Source organism: Leptidea sinapis, chromosome 3, assembly GCF_905404315.1.
Source record: "Leptidea sinapis chromosome 3, ilLepSina1.1, whole genome shotgun sequence".
NCBI classification, from domain to species: domain Eukaryota; kingdom Metazoa; phylum Arthropoda; class Insecta; order Lepidoptera; family Pieridae; genus Leptidea; species Leptidea sinapis.
The window spans coordinates 845,561-860,706 of record NC_066267.1 but is presented as its reverse complement, the minus strand read 5'-3'; the positions used below and the strand labels follow the sequence as shown (position 1 = coordinate 860,706).

General features: G+C 35.1%; 1 protein-coding gene and 1 long non-coding RNA gene across 3 annotated transcripts in view; one reads left to right on the top strand and one right to left on the bottom strand.

Moving 5' to 3' along the window:
* Window positions 1-15,146, top strand: part of LOC126979393 (semaphorin-1A) — a 543,171-nt gene that overhangs the window by 77,430 nt on the left and 450,595 nt on the right. The gene's annotated exons all lie outside the window — the stretch shown is intronic.
* LOC126979509 (uncharacterized) lies at window positions 9,323-13,545 on the bottom strand. Its single transcript, XR_007732835.1, has 3 exons — window positions 13,360-13,545; window positions 11,568-11,656; window positions 9,323-9,366 (listed from the first exon to the last, which is right to left on the bottom strand). It is a non-coding gene; the product is annotated as an uncharacterized LOC126979509 (long non-coding RNA).

Sequence of the window (15,146 nt, the reverse complement as noted above, 5' to 3'; positions counted from 1 at the left end):
AAATATTTTGTTAATATATAAAAAAAACAGTGGATTTTTATATGGTTTTAGAACAAACTTTTCTCTTTAGATTATATTAACTCGTTATTTCTTTTTCCTGTTAAAGCTTAAAATATACTATATTTTATTTGTAATTTCTAACTAATAAATAAGCATTACTATTAAAAATCTAGATATAGCCTATATTGTTATGAAAGAGAAATTGATATTTATATGAGTGACTTGAAATTAATGATATTATTAACTAGTAATATTCTGTTATTTATTAACTAAAGCATGCCTCTAAATTTGACCCCTAAGGTGTTGAAAGTTTTTATTGGCAATTGGAATTTTTATCGGAAGACGCAGTGTTGGTAGGCCAAGCACAAGATGGACCAAAGATATGGTCAAGATCGCGGTATTACGTTGGGTGAGGGCAGCGCAAGAAAAAAGTCGTGGAGATCTTTGGGGGAGGCCTTTGTCCATCAGTGGACTTCTTACGGCTGATGATGATAAAAGAAATAATTCAAAGTGATACACTTTAGTCGTTTAGCAGTTTCCTAGCAAAGTTTTGCTTAAAAGTTAATTATCTTGTAATACCTGTTTCTTTATGTAAAATTTAACTTAAAGTTGATAATATGTTGAAAATTTATTGAATCAATTATTTGTCACATATACATAATTGTCTAAACGTTATGAGGCGACAACCGCGGTATTAAATTAACCATGTTTTAAATTCGGATGTGTCTCGGTCTTAAAATGTATCGAGAAAATCTTTTGCTCTATATAGTGATTAATATTTCTATAACACTAGAAATAAGGGAATGCTTGTAACTAATTCTAGTAGACTTCATAAGATACATAATAGCTTTAAGGGCAAATGTATACAATTTTACAAAAAGGTCCCAGCCACTGTTCAGAGATTATCTATAAATAAATTTATATGTTTTATTAAAAAATAGCTCTGTCTAAGTCCTACTACTCCACAGCTGAATATATTTAGTGATCGGACAGCCTGGGATTATATAGATTACAGACTAAAATTGTATATTTTATTAAAAAGGGCGCAATAAAAGAATGCTGGAAGAGTTTCTTGCACTGGTTCTTCTCAGTGCGTCATTAGATTCCAAAGCGGTGGTGGTGTTAGAAATGATATAAAAAAAATCTAAAGCAATCAATTTTGAGAAAATAAATGCCTTTTATGCATTCAAATTTCACCTCGTAATTAATATCAGTAAATAAACAGTGTTTGCAACGCACCAACGCCCTGTGTCCGGAACACTTTGTTACAGCAAATCAACAGTGTCAATTTATTTACTCGAACACGACATAACTCAAAGCAAGTCAAAGCCAACTTGTTAGGAACCGGCTTACTTTGTGGATGTAGCGTGGGATGTGTACAAACAAAATGGTTTTCTAGTTTGACGGGAGTACAATAGCCAACGTGTCGATAGCTGGCCGGTGCTAATTGTGATAACGTGGGTAAACAGTGAGGCTACATGAGTGTTTTATGATACCCTCTTCGGACTGGCCAGTGACGGCCACTACTTGAATTTCACGCCGATAATGTGTATTGAATATTTTCTCAGACAGGATCATTTCAATCAAGGTGAAAAGTTTTCTATTCATTTGTTTCAAAGCTTTAGCCACGATTTCACCAAGACACTTTAAACTGAGTTTAATAAAACTCAGTAATACTAAAACTCTTAGATAAATTTTCTCTTGCTGTTAAAAACAGACAACCGATAAAAATAGGCCAAGCATGTTAGTTTGATTGCGTGACAAACTACGTCTTACAGTCTTGATTTGTATGACACTTTGTGTTAGTGTGCGTGCTCAAAATAGAGGTTAGTTTCAAACTCATTTTTCGACGTTTTCACAGCTGTCATAAGTCTATTATCAGTGCGGTTTTCAAGGAGCTTTCTTCCTCGTACCACGGAGCTGTGGAATGAGCTTCATGGGTACCTTCAAGAAAAGCGCGTACACCTTCCTTAAAGGCCGGCAACGCTCTTGTGATTCCTCTGGTGTTGCAGGAGAGTGTGGGCGGCGGTGATCACTTAACACCAGGTGACCCGTACGCTCGTTTGTCCTCCTATTCCATAAAAAAAAACATATACTACACTGGCCTTCAAAAGTAAGTATCACACTTTTAAAATTGGGATAACGTTTTATGTTCACAAGATATACTTTCGATATAAAAAATATAGTCGGTAACCTTCTTTTAAGAATTGGCTGAAAAAAAATTTCATAAACAAAACCATTCCTTTTTCAAAGTGGACCTTTCCGAATTACAATTTTACCATTCACATTTTTCTTTCTGTTTCAAATTTTTTTCAAGATCGATGGGTCTTGTTTTAAAAATTATGCTAAAAAGCACATAACATTTATTTATCATGCCTCTTTCAGTTGAAGATTGTGCTAGGATCATGGCTTTTCTGGAACTAGGCATCAGTATGCGTCGCACTGCAAGAATGGTGTGTGTGACGGTACGAACGGTCCAGAAGGTAAAGCGAAGGTACGAAGAGACTGGACACCATCTGAGGAGACCTTGTAATGGCAGACCCAGGTGTACCAGTGCCCGAGAAGATCGTTATATATTTCTACTGTGTTAAGAAATCGCCACCAAAATGCAGTTGAAGTCCAGCAACAGCTACTACAGACCCGGAGGGACTACATTAGTGACAGTACAGTGAGAAGAAGACTTGCTGAAGCAAATTTGAAACCCCGAAGACCAGCGAGTGGCCCAAAACTCCAGAGACAGCATCGAGTAGCGAGACTGCGATGCGCCCGTAAACACATGCAGTGGGATGAAGAAGAAGGGTCAAGAATTTGTTTGCAGATGAGTCTCGATTCTCCCTTTACACTTCTGATGGAAGGCGAAGTGTTTACAGGTGACCTGGTGAGCGATACCTTCAAGCCTGCATCTCAGAAAGAGTCCAATACGGTGGAGGCAGTGTACATGTATGGGCTGGCATATCTTCAGAAGGTCGCACAGAGCTAGTAGCCATAGAAAATGGCACCCTCACTGGGCAAAGATATGCTCAAGAGATTCTCAATGAGTATGCAGGGCCGTATTTAGCAAATATGGGTAATGGATCGATGCTGATGTATGATAATGCCCGGCCACACACGGCTCATATCGTACAAGAGTATATTCTGGAGGCCGGTATCAGCGTGATTGGTTGGCCATCAAGAAGTCCTGATCTCAACCCGATTGAACACGCCTGGGATGAGCTTGGGAGGCTAGTCAGAAATCGCAGACCACCACCTACTACCCTCAGGGCACTAAAGCAGGCCCTGGTAGAAGAATGGGAGAATATTCCCCAACATCGGCTCCGAAACCTAGTGTTCAGTATGCCAAACCGGCTCAAAGCTGTAATCAGAGCTCGAGGAGGCAATACCAGTTATTAAAAATTAAATAACATGTAATACATTTTAGTTTAATTTTTTACACTAAACTAAAAATGTCTATTTTCATTGTTTTATCTTTTTTTGGTTAAAAATGTTACTAATGTATAATTTTAGTTTCTAAGAATTAAAACCTATAAAATTTGCAACAAAACGGTTTTGAACTTAAATCTCTACCTTCTTTAGTTAAGAAAAAAATTAATTTGAAAAGTGTGATACTTACTTTTGCAGGCCAGTGTATTTAGAATTTAACACAGCGATTTCACCTTTTGAGAGCTTAGATGCCATAAACAAAACATAAAATAGATTGTATCAAAAAGCTGTCATCGATAAGTATGTATAAAATTTAATTTATTATGTGACAACGTTTCTGTTACGATATTGACAGTGTGATAGCTATTAAACGCGATCAAATATGTTAGTCGTCCAAAATTCGGCGGTCAGCGATGAATGAAATGCGAATTGAATCTGTCAACTCGTTTACAGCCGTAAACTTAGTTCAAAGTGTTCTAATTGCGTTCTTCTTCAATGGTGAAATCAGCGCCTAATCTGTGGAACTTCCAGTCGGATTTAAAAGATTTTTTTTATGTTAGCCAGAAGCTAGGCTGAAAGTTTATTTATCATTATGCCAGAGGTTGCATGTATAAGAATTGTACATAACAAACACATGCTTCCATGAAGAAAATCTGAAAGGCCATGCAAATCTCCTAGTAAGGGAGATAATGAGCACAGAGCTAAACCTTACTATAAAATGGCTTAATAAATGTGCTCCTTTAGAGCTCATTACATGACTTAACCTCAATTTGGACTAATCACTAGACGTTATCAAGGGATTTTTAACATACACGGCCGTTATTTAACTATTTAAAATCCAGACTAATGTCGTGACGATAGATCGCAGGACAAAATAACACCAACAAAAAAATAACATTAGAAGTTCTCGTAAGCATGGTAGATTGGTTTTGGTAAAGCGTTACTGATCTATTTCATCCTCAGGCTCTGACTAAAAAGTTCCTGAATGAATAAAATTTGCTATGAACTTTTGATCTTAAAATAAACATATTTTTAGGCTGGTTTTCCTGTCACGCTTTTCATCCGCGTGTGGAGCTAGTCCACACGGAAGACAATTACTTTTGAAACGATGATAATTTCGTAGCACCGAATAATCGCCTTTTTGGTGTACGCAAGTCTTAGCAGGTGGGTTGGTTTTTGGCTTAAGGTTACTGTTAGCAGATCAAGATTAAGTTAATTCAAGATTAAGTATCAGATATACAAAAATCGCAAATCCTGAAGGTCCTGGTTAAGATAGTTGGATAGACTTATTGAAATTATATATAGTGTGCAAAGTTATAAATTAATCCGACGTTTTGAAGGGATCGAAAATGATCATCAAAGATTTAGTTACACACACAAACATACATACCAAGCTATAAGCGAGACAATATCCATTTGATCGCTGATTATGTATTACGAAGCCTTCTAGAATACTAACCTTGTTATCACATTGTGTTCATTATTATCCTTCAATATTCTAAAAAGCTTCAAAGAATTTCCAACTATGATATCTATCTAAGCTATAAAATAATCATGCTGTCTATTCTTATCCGTCTATATTTATGTTCAGTTTCGTTGCCCCACATTTCCTTTATTTTGGATGTCGAGATTGTAACTTGACTTTTTGTTCAGCGTTGTCACGTGCCACTATGTACATTATAGGGAATGTGATATGTGTCAAGTACAGTGTTAGGCGCATGACACACAGCCCTCGTGTGACGTGCGGCGTGAAACGCGTATACGCAGTAAGAATTTAAATGTTAATCGTTATTATCAATAAGTGAATTCAAATTCAAAAATTTTATTCAAAATAGGTTTCAATATCACTTATTGAACGTCAAAAACTACCACCCATTCCAAAAGATATGCCTCTGATCTGAGAAGAAAGCGCGCACCAAACTCAGCGGGCTTTTTTTTATATAAATTTGGTTACGTTGTAACATGGTACAATAAAATTTACTATTTAATAGCCTGTGGACGGTCGCTCTTTTCCCAATCAGTGGCATCATTAAGAAAATCATTTATGTTATAAAAACCTTTCCCACACAAACACTTTCTGACAATTCTTTTAAATTTCGCAACACATTTGTTTTGTACAATATCTGGGATCATATTGTAAAAGCATATACATCACTCAATAAAAGACTTACTCGACTTAACCGAGTAGTAGGCATTATAAGTTTATGTTTGTTCCTCGTGTTAACATTATGACTGTCACAGTTTCTGGTAAATTCCTTAAACTGCTTATGAACATGTAGAACATTATCAAGAATATATTGAGATTCAAAAGTCAAAATTTTTCTCTTAATGATTCTTTAGGACCTAGGTCATTAATAGCACGAAAAGCCTTCTTCTGCAGCAAAGCTACTGCTTTATGATAGAAACGGGTACCGTTATACCCTCCTAACCAGCATTCTCTGCAATCCTTCCAATGATACAATAAAATATGTTATGTCATATAAAAAAAATGATAAGGGTTTTACTTGACAGGGCTCGTATATCGAGCGACGCATTGTAACTTCGTACCCCGCTGGAAATTTTGCAAATTTTTCTTCGTATGGTTGTTTGTTTCTTATTCCAGTATAATACCCGCAAAATGAACTAGCGTTCACCAATAAATCCGTAAATTTCAGGTTGTACCTTGAGTTTGATAATCATATATTACTTCGGACGAAATGTCATGATTATCGGTTGATTACAGTGGCGCATTGACATTAAGACGAGTTTATAATTGACCTACGCTTTGGAATGTTAAGTTATAAAATAAAATAGTACAAAACATATTGTAATGTAGACACATCTATATAGATTATAATGTTAATATCGAACATTCTAATTTTGAAATATATACTGGTATTTGCAACGCTTCAAAGCTGCGTTACTCTGTGTGGTGATTGCTTTACTTGTTGAATAAATAATCGCGTGTCGCTCGACGCGTGCCTTCCACGATTCAAAATACAAATGATACTTCCTATACAGTCGCCCCAGTTCTTGTTGATTGAACTTCAAGTAGGATTGTATACAAATAATTGGCAATTACAAATATTTCTATACAGTTAATGGGAACGGAGTACCTTTTCAAAGTATAGACATTCAACTGAAAATAGTTGGATCTTTTTTTTTCAATACCCAGAAATCGTTCGGTCAACGGATCAGCCTAGTTATCCAACGCGGAAACATTTAACTGTATTGATATTTTTCTTTCAATGCAATTATAGTATTGTAGTTTTTTTATGACAAAAAGGGACGAGTCGAGCAGTACGTTCAGCTGTTGGTAACTTATGCGCCCGGCCCATTATAATGCAGTGCCGCTTAGGATTCTTAATAAATTCAAAAATTCTGAGCGGCACTACAACTGCCCAGTAATTTCGTTAGCTACGGCACCCTTCAGACCGAAACACAGTAATGCTTACACATTACTGCTTCACGACAGAAATCGGCTCTGTTATGGTGCCCAAAATCTAGCCGGCATTCTGTGCAAAGGAGAATTCCACTGGTATGGTATCTTATGGTTAAAAAAGTATTGTTAGAATTTCACCTGTCATGCTGTAGTTGTATAAGATGTATAAAAATATATTCAGTGTCCCATAAAAAAAGTTTGCGACACCATATGATCGCAATTTAATCCAAAACTGAATGAAAATGAGAGGGTAATGTCATCATTAAACCGGTTAGTAAACCGGGTGTGGGTAACTAGTATAAAAATAATTTGAAACGTCTAATGCTTGCTATAAAGTACATCAGTGGAAATAAGACTGCATTAATTACCATATTCAAATATTTGAAACTTCACTAGCATTATTAAATTAATGAACTAGAAAGGGGTCAACATTAGCATGTCTACCTACAGCTTGTACAAATTTTACAGCTGGCTTTTAGCTATATTAAGAACTAGTGTCTCGGCCCGACGTCATTCAGATCTAATTTAATTGAATAAGGCCGGTTCTACATGTAACAAATTTATCGAAAAAAAGATATGGTGTGAGAGTTGCTTGGCGCGGCGATTTTAAGAGAAGGAATACCGTTCACTTGCTATTGTTCGTTGTATGTGGAAAGGCTTTAAGAAGTAAAACTTGTTGAAAATAGAATTATATAATAGACGCCAACATGAACGGGTGGAATTTCGTATAATTTTGACTTAAGGCTGGAGACTTACGGCCGTTCTCAATATACTATCTACAGATAGAGATAAATTACTACCTTCAACTGTTAGTAATTAGCTGTCAATAATCTGAAGATTTCCCAATATACCCGATAAGCCATTGGTATCGCCTTATATTGCGACTCGTGAATTGCAATACCCATACAAACTTCTATCGCTGGTAAGCTATACGTCGTCCCATTGACAGACAGCGTTTACGGATAAGGTGAGTTACCGTCGATAAGTTTATTGGGACAGAAAAGTCAACGATAGTTCCTATTTTTATCTCAAGTAAGGAATAGACTGATTATTGGGAATAGCCGTTAACCAATGGCCTTTAGGAATCGAACTGGGCAAGGTTACCTGTCTCGCACATATTTGCCATAGTTTTAATTAAGAATTAGAAGCATTTCTAATGTATTACAAACAAAATACAATTTTATTTTCAAAACTATATCATGTCAAATAGTATTGGTATACATATTAATAAATTTTCGTACAATTTTTATCTAGATTGAATGATTAGCATGGCTCCAACTGTAAAAGTTAAGGGTATATTAGTGATGTTTTTTCGCACTGTGTATAGAATATAGAAATGTAATGAAAAATGAATTGACTTCTCAATTTCTGTAGATATAAATTTATTTGTGTTAAAATATAAGCTTTATGTAAACCGTCAATTTCAAATATGCGATTTCTTGGCGATTTCTTTGTATAGCGGCCTTAATTTCTGGTATTAAACCGAGCAGCTCCTATGACGCCTCTCCGGTAGAAGATTAAGAGAGTCAACCACATTTTCACCAAAATATATTATTGAATTCCAGGTCATTGCCAGCATTGATAAACATATAACTAAATAAAGTTCAAGAATATATATACCAGCTTAATAGGTACATACTCAATGGATTAAAAAGGGTGTAACATATAAACATCAAAACACAGACTATACTAAAATAATGTATTTTTTTGTCTTAAAATAATAACACATTCAAAGATACGCGAAGGTTTACATTGTACATGTACCTTAAATTTAATATGCGTTACTATTCTGAGCTCTAATTTACATTCTAGAGTGACTGAAGCCTCGCTGAGATCGAATGGATAACCAGGATTACATAACATTACATTTAATCCAGGTATTCGCTAATCAGTACCGCTAAATTGCCTGTAGAGTCACCATTATAACATTTAAAGCTTTATATATGACCGAGGGACGTATCGCTATAGAAGACTATGACTAGCTATCGCTGCAAGTCTCTGATTATTACAGTATTAGAAAAGGGCTATTCGGCCATTCTAACAACAACTTGATTGACTAATCTTTGAAAGAACAAACTTTAAATACAAACTATAATATATCACTGACATTGACAATGTTATGTCAAATTGACAGCTTGTGTCAAAGTGACGTAACAATGAATGCTTTTTGGAGTCACAATATAGTGCTTGATGTTGGTGTGATTTTATCTAGAATAGTCTATAGGCCGCCTAATGCGCTATGTCCCTTGAAATATTCTCCATGTTAATGAAAGTACCCGTATCCTGAGCCATAATGCGACCCGAAGCTATAATGTTCTTTAACAGGAACGATCACTGGTCTTTCGATAGCAACGGTATTAACAATTGGGACCGGCACGGGTTTGATGACAGGCACGTGTTTCACTACCGGGACCTCGTGGAAAACTGGAACTTCCTTGATAACTGGTACCGGTTTGTATACTGGGTATGATGACACATGATGGTGATGTACGTTCCTTACTTCGTATGGAACGTGGATTCTTACGCTGAAAACAAAAGAAAAACCGTTGATTCATTAATTTACTTACGTAGATGCTACATTGCTCACCTAGGTGTAAGTTAGTGATTCTTAACGAGGGTACAATTTAAAGTAAAAACATTTACAAATGCTCGAGAAAACTAATACTGATATTATGAGAAGTAAAATATAGTCTACCAGTGGGAGGCTCCTTTGCACAGGATGCCGGCTAGTTTATGGGTACCACAACGGCGCCTATTTCTGCCGTGAAGCAGTAGTGTGTAAACATTATTGTGTTTCAGTCTGAAGGGCGCCGTAGTGATATTAGTGGGAAAATGAGACTTAACATCTTATCAGTTCAGCTGATGGTGATTGATACGCCCTGCCTATTACAATGCAGTGCCACTCAAGATTCTTGATAAACCAAAAAATTCTGAGCGGCACTACAATTGCGCTCGTCCCCTCGAGACATAGAGGCTAAGTCTCGTTTGCCCCGTAATATCACTAGCTACGGCGCCCTTCAGACCGAAACACAATAATGTTTACACATTACTGTTTCACGGCATATAAATTCATCATTGTAATCCATTAAAGTTCTATATACCATGAAATATAGAGATTTTGGAAGTAATTGTAACTGAGAGTTTTATACATTTTAGAAACAATTAACATTGTTGGAATCATTCTAAGATGGAATTATACCTTTTATAAATATTCCGATATATAGCAACGTTATTATTGTTTTAATGTCTCTGTTAATATGAGTATAACCATAATCTTTAAAATAAAGCACTTTTAAAGGATTAAACCGCTTGTAATTGTAATTGTGGATTAACATAAGATTTTTGCGTAAAAGTTACATCTTTTTCGTTTCAAGGGGTTCTGCAGTCCCCCTGAAAACGAGATCTGGAAAGGTCTTGATATGTCGGATTAACTAAAATAAAAATGTATCTTTTACGCAAAAATCTAATGTAAAAACACAGTAACAACTGCACGCGTAATACTTTAAAAGTGTTTTATTTAAATGTGTAACACTCGCGTTAATCAATCTTTTTTTGGCAAAACTTAAACATTCTTAGACAATTTAAGCAATAATTTTGATAACAACTTTGCATTTCCTCTCGGAATGCATTTAAATAAGTGTACAAACAGAAAGTTGCATCGTCATATTCTTGTATTTACAAATAGTTGAACCATTAATAAATATATTCAAGCGAAACGATTCTCCTCAGTATTTTAAATAAATTCCAATAAAGTATTTTCTTTGTTCGATTTAGAATTTATTATCTGTGGAATAATAATTATACGTTTAGCCCGCCATATTGGAATCCGTAGCTTTATAAAACTCCAAATCCCTTTTAGGCTTTCGAATCGTTTTTATTTTATTTTGTCAACTGTTCTGAACAGATAACGTTATGTTTATTGAATTATTCCATTTAACTGGTTTTATTGTAAATATGAGGCAAATAACAATCGGATACACATAACATCGGTGAATCGTGTATTCCTAATAATCGAGATGAGTACCAGTATTATCGAGGTGGGTATCGATTTTATTATTAATCGAGTATTACTAGTAATCGGAGTGATTAGCAGTTTGTTTAAGACAGTAAGGGACGAGCAGGAAGTTCAGCTGATGGTAATTGATACGCATTGCCCATAACAATGCAGTGCCGCTCAGGACTCTTGAGAAACCGAAAAATTCTTAATAACACTACAATCGCGCTCGTCACCTTGAGACATAAAATGTTAAGTCTCATTTGCTCAGTAATTTTACGAGCTACGACGCCCTTCAGACCGAAACTCAATAATGTTTACACATTACTGCTTCACGGCAGAAATAGGCGCCATTTGTTACTCATAATCTAGCCGGCATTCCGTGCAAAGGAGCCTCCCGCTGGTACAGTAACTCAGAAAGTTCCTTCTAATCAATGTGATAACTAGGATCATAATTTTATTTATATTTCTAATGGGCTTTCGTTTCAAATAAACTATGTGACCGCTTTTTAAAAGCTGCCAAAAAGGCTTCAATCTCGAAAAGCTCGCGTCAAAAGCTGTCTGCGTTGAATTTTTCAATTGATGTTTGAAATCTCCCATGTTGTAGGGTAAAAAAGAAGATTCAGATAAGACAAGGTAAATTCAGTTATCGAAAACCACTTAGTTATTAGTATACATATTTATAATTTTATTTTATTTAAGTAATATAGTAGTAGATGTAGCAATACTCACTGAGTTGTTTTGTGGCTGTAGAAGGGATCCGGCTCTGGGATTGGATTGGCTAAGCACATATGGCTGGCTAGCACAGCTGCAAAAACTATCTGTAAAGAAGTAATTAATGTTAATTAATAATCTTATTCTACTATATAGAACAAACTAGTTTTACCTAGGCGAAATCAGATCAACCTTTCAACTCTCAACGTCGAGAAAAATAGACTTTAGAACTAATCTCTATTTTGAGCAATTTACGCACACTAACACAAAGTATCATACAAATCGCGAGTGTAAAACGTAGCTTGTCACGCACACTGAACTAATATTCCTGGCCTGTTTATCGGTTGTCTAACAGCGAGAGACTCTATATTGACGTATAAATTATCTAAGAAGAAATTATCGAAAAGTTTGTAAATTAAAAAAATACATAATTTAATTTATTTTCTCCCGCGTGCCTTCAAAATCATATGCGTCCAAAACCTCAGGATAATACGTAATAATAATTATCTGCTATATTTATTAGTAACATCCGGTTATCACACGCGTTTAAATATTTCTGAAACTTGTTTTATTTAAAACCTGTCGTTAATCAAACAAAAGTCAAACCGCCATTCGTGAAATGTCAAATGGCTATCATATTATACTTAATAAATACTAGCGTATATGCAAACAAAGGGTCCAATATAGAGGAACATCTCTAACGGAAATACAGCAAGATAGAAAAGAAATGCAAATTTATTGTTATTGAAACCGATATTGATTGACAAGTCGTAAACAGTAAGCCGCACTTGGAATTAGCTCCTTATTATTTTGAGTAATAAACCAATAGCTATCTCACACATTAACAAATCAAAAATGGCCACGCACTCTCGGGCTGTCAGCTCGTCTATACGTTATTATATTTTAACGGACTTACAAATAAACTTACCATAAAGTTATACTTCAGAATAAACCAAGAATATAGTACGCGAGTGTTACACATTTAAATAAAACACTTTTTAAGGATTAAAACGCGTGTAATTGTAACTGTTTTTACATAAAAATTTTTGCGTAATAGTTACTTTTACTGCAGATCTGCAGTCCCCGTGAAAATGAGATCTGGAAAGGTCTTGAAACGTCGGGTTAACTAATATAAAAATGTAACTTTTACGCAAAAATCTAATTTAAAAACAGTTACAATTACACGCGTTTTAATACTTAAAAAGTGTTTTATTTAAACCAAGAATATGCATAAAGTTGTCTATAATTCTGAAGTTTTCCAAATGTCAATTTTGCAAATAAACGCGGGAAACGTGATACGAACAACAACAACGATACAAATAAATCAATCATAGTATTAACACTGTTTACTGTTTTAAGATCAAAACTTAAAATTATTAAAGATTGTATTTAGTAATAAATTACTGTTATAATAGAATTTAAAAAATTTAATCGACCACCCCGTACCGGTGTTGCTACGTACTGAGTACGTCATAGTGTTGTCAGTTGACTGTCTATATTTTACATTTTAATAGATTATTAATAATTTAACAATAAAATTGATTATTACATAAATCAACCACTATAAAAAATAAAATTAATTAAAATTATAAATATGTGGGTAACTCTAACAATAGGCAAAATTTATATTTGAAAACATTTTACATATTCATTTTTTTATGCTCAGGTATTACTTTACGTCAATTTTATTTGTAAGGCCGTAACGGTCGTTCCCAATATTCCGTCTATCTCCGGTTGTGGCCTATTTGAGATAAAAATCGTAACTATTATTGAATTTTCTGTCCTAATAAACTTATCGACGGTAACTCACCTTATCCGTACAGGCTGCCTGTCAATGGGAGGACGTATAGCTTACCAGCGATAGAAGTTTGTATGGAAATTGAAATTCACGCGTCCCAATATAAGGCGATAAGAATGACTTATCGAGTATATTGGGACAGCTTCAGATTATTGACAGCTAATTACTGACAGTAGAAGGTAGTAATATATCTCTATCTGCAGATATTAGTATATTGGGAACGGCCGTAAGTCTATAGCCTGCTATTAGTTTATTTACAATGATAGTTGTACTCACAGCAACGTTGCGATACATGTTGAATGCGTGTGTGAAGACGCGAATGCGTTCCGAGTTAATATTGACTCGAGTTGTGCAAGAGATAGCCGTCACGGTGACCGATCCTTACACTGGTTGTACAATTGGTCTGAATTCTTCAGAAACTTGTTGCCTTCGATCATGTCAAGTATTTATACGGCCATATTAGCCCCGTAACATAGTTTTAATATAATTTTCTATTAACTTCTATTAATTGTAATAGGAAAACTTCTAGGCATAAAAAGGCATTTGTTTTCTCAAAATTGATTCCTTTTGGAATTCTTTTTGATGTCATTCAAATATACTAGATACTACTACCGCTTCGGAAATAAATGGCGTTCTGAGAGAGAAGGAGCAGCGCAAGAAGCTCTCTAGAGTTCTGTATTCCAAGAGTAGCCGTCGGGTATACAATAAAATACTGCAACACATCATAGTTTATCACAATAAATATGTTATAGATTCTACTTGATGTTAATTAGATAAACGGTTTTTAAAAATAATAATCAACTTTGGAATTGAAGAATTTTTCATATCCTATTCCAGTCCCGTTTTCCGTTGTCACTCCCGTTCCCAACATATTATATGAATCTTATTTCAAAGAAGATAGATATATCACTACCCACGGGAACCATGTTTTTATCCGGGATGAAATGTAGCCTATGTCCTTTCCCCAGCTCTAGTCTATCGCTGTACTAAATTTCACCAAAATCGGTTCTTCGGCTCCCGCGTAAAAGCGTAACAAACAAACTTACATTCACATTTATAATATTGAGTAGGTATATTATCATGCGTGCGACAGTACCTATATTGTGTAACTCTGTATATTTTTTTTGGGGTAACTAACGACTCACAAAGTAATTAAATAATTTAATGCTTTAGACCGACTTATTATTTTAACAATTGTGAGTTCCTAACGAAAGCGATAATTGGCTCCTTAGTTATTTAACTTTAAAGGTAAATCTTTTCAGTTACCTATTCATGTTTCTAAAGTAAGAAGATAAATTAGAGTAACCTTAATACTTAAGATGTTTTTATTAATATGCGCCGAAATAGACATTCCTTTATAAGCTTTTTACATTCTCAAACTAATTTCAAACAGACACAGACAGGTGAGACGAAAAAAAATGAAACAAAATTAAAAAAAAAATATGTTTATCTGCAATCAGTCTTAGACTATAAATAGATGTGTTGCCAATTATCACGAGCAGAGTGTACTTTCCTGCGGAAGCATCTACTCATCGTGCTTACTTACTCTCTGGAGTCAAGTGTTTAAGTCTCATTTACCCAGTAATTTCACTTTCACTAGCTACGGCGCCCTTCAGACCGAAACACAGTAACGCTCACATATTACTGCTTCACGGCAGAAATAGGCGCCGTTGTGGTACCCATAATGTAGCCGGCATCCTGTGCAAAGGAGCCTCCCACTCTGAAGCTAGCTTTATTTCATGTTTTATTGTAGTTATGCCTAGGTATTCGTATTTCAGCATTAGTAACAAACCACGGTG